The 2,458-nt window shown below is 33.8% G+C and overlaps 1 long non-coding RNA gene and 1 pseudogene across 1 annotated transcript; both read left to right on the top strand.

The window, feature by feature from the left end:
• The first annotated feature begins 26 nt into the window (after nucleotides 1-26).
• Nucleotides 27-1,081, top strand: LOC110229329. The gene is made up of 2 exons (XR_002332734.1): nucleotides 27-231; nucleotides 631-1,081. It is a non-coding gene; the product is annotated as an uncharacterized LOC110229329 (long non-coding RNA).
• A 1,234-nt stretch (nucleotides 1,082-2,315) lies between these two features.
• Nucleotides 2,316-2,458, top strand: part of LOC9317508 — a 37,966-nt pseudogene continuing 37,823 nt past the window's right edge.

Here is a 2,458-nt window from a genome sequence, read left to right as displayed (position 1 = left end):
AAGTTGGAAATGCAATCGATGGAGGTAAATTGTTTGTAGCTCTAGTCAATCTGCGTCCTTTGGTCATTCTAGGGCTCACTGATCTCAAACATTGTTCTTTAATCCTGCATGAATCCACCTTTACGTGTCCGTTTCTTGTTTGGTTCCATTCTGGTAGGAAATTGTTGAGTAGCCTCCATATGCATATGAAGACCTATGGTGGAGGAATTAGTGGCATCACAGAGGAAACAGGTTTGTGATTCCTCATGATGCTAGTTTTGTAGAAAAGTGCAAGCTTTGAGTTGAGGAAAAAAGATGTGCAGTATTTTTTAATTTTATTTTTTCTTACTTGTCTCTCTCCTTTTTCATCATCATATACAAATACAAAAAGAGCAAAAGAGGCCTTCCCAATATTGCACATTTCCATATTCTATGCTTTTCTTTTCGTGTGTCACAAAAGAATATATGCGGGTTTCTTATGAAAACAACACACAGATTTGTCAGATTAACGTATCCCGAACATCCAAAGCAAAGCCATGAGACCATATATGGAACTTAGCAATTACTATTTCTGTTTGAAAGATTTGTGTTGTCATTTGAGAGTAGTTGTGGTTATCATGTGAATCCTCATAGATTGGGAGTTGCTTGCAGATTGGGTAAAGAGCAAAATTAACATTTATTGGAGAGAGAAATGCAAAAGGTGTGAGAGTTATAAGAAGAGAGTCTTGTAATGAATGTGTAGGTGGGGAGAGGGCTAGAAAAGCAGAGGACCTTTCTCTGTTTCTTCGCTGTTCCTTGCTTTCAGGAAAACTCAATTTTCACGTGAATAAGAAGAGCTCATCAAAAATTAATGTGGTCTCAGAATAAGCTTTGGCTTTGCCATCTTTATTGAATAAGTAAGGGTTTGATTTTCCGTAGAAGCAATGCAACTAGTCATTATTTTCAAATGCAAACTTTTGAGAACGTCATCGTGGCTATATAGTTTGTTACCATTGGAAATGGTCAATATTTGGCCAAATAAGGATATCATCCGAAAATGGTATTTACATATGACTTATAGCAGATTCGGTAATCTTCTTTTCTCGAATAAAATTATCTTCAAGAGTTTTCAAGTACAAATCTAAACCGTTAGCCCATTAACAGCTATTTATGTAATTTTTAAGTTACCTAATTAATGAAAGTATTAAGGCAAGCAAGTAAAAAGGGTTTAATTCTGAACGAGACAAGTCTTCCAAATATGTGTTTTAAACTCAAGAGCCACATCAACCCTGTTTTTAATAACTATAAATTGTGGAAAAAGAGATTATTGTTGATAGTGTTGTAGCCTTGTAGGTAAGATGATTGCTTGTAAGCTTTATAAGAGCTTATCCAACTTTGTGTGTTTTAAAAAAATAGAATCGATTCGTTTTCATTCGTCTTTGATGACTCACGATTTCCATTTCTCAAATTTTATAACGCACTGAGAAATCCAAGTCCAAGATGTGTGATTTGTTCCTTTTTGTTTTACATCTATCATGTTTCGTTTCTTGTCTTCTTTATTTTCTCCCCGATAAAAAATACGTCTAAATGGATTCCTTTTTTTTTCTTTTCATCTTCTATTAGTCTTAGTTTCTCTTTATGTTTAAAACCTACAAATTTTACGTGAATATCAAATATGTCTAGAGTTTATCAGTTAAGGTCAAGTCTTTTCCTCTCTCGTATTCTATTTTGCACGACTGCATACTTTTTCTTACTTTCGAAGACGTCATTGGAATACTATCTTGTATTTTCCTTAAATTAACGAATATAAAATACCAAACACACATCTTATTACACAACCTAAGCTGTATAAATCAGGTCAAAGAATTATTTAAGCTGCTTTGTTTGTTTGTTTGCAAACAAGATATATTTAATTTTGTTTCTATGAATTATGTTATATTAATGATTTAATCGTAGAAGCAGCGGCAATTTATATTTAAATGCAGAATGAAAGAGCTATCTAATGTCCGTTCCTTGGGGCTTTATAAAGACAGTTCTTTAACGACATTAAGAGAATTTCTCAAAATGAATTGAAAAACCCATAATTTCTAGATAGTTTCAGATTAAACAAAATTGACAACTCATATTTTATCAAATAAGGCAACAATAACCAAGAATTGTATCAAAATATCAAGGGAAGACAAGAGTTTAAAATTCATATATGTTGATAATGCAAGGAACATGGTACAAAATATGGGTTTTGTGCAAAATAACCCTCGAAGTAGCCAATTTTTGCAAGAAAACCCTCTATCTCAAATAAATTCAAGTCAATAACGCCATCTCAAAAGTCACCCGCAATATAGCCCTCGCGTGTATCGATGACGTGGCAGCCGTTAACTCCGTTAGTGGGTTTTGTGCAAAAAAACCCTCGAAGTAGCCAAATTGCAAAAGAACCCTTCATTAGACCAATTTTTGCTAAAAAGACCTTTCGGGTATCTTAAAATTCGGTTACGGGTTCGGG

This window comes from Arabidopsis lyrata (genome assembly GCF_000004255.2).
Source record: "Arabidopsis lyrata subsp. lyrata unplaced genomic scaffold ARALYscaffold_4, whole genome shotgun sequence".
NCBI classification, from domain to species: Eukaryota; Viridiplantae; Streptophyta; class Magnoliopsida; order Brassicales; family Brassicaceae; genus Arabidopsis; species Arabidopsis lyrata.
This window is presented reverse-complemented; position numbering and strand designations above follow the sequence as displayed.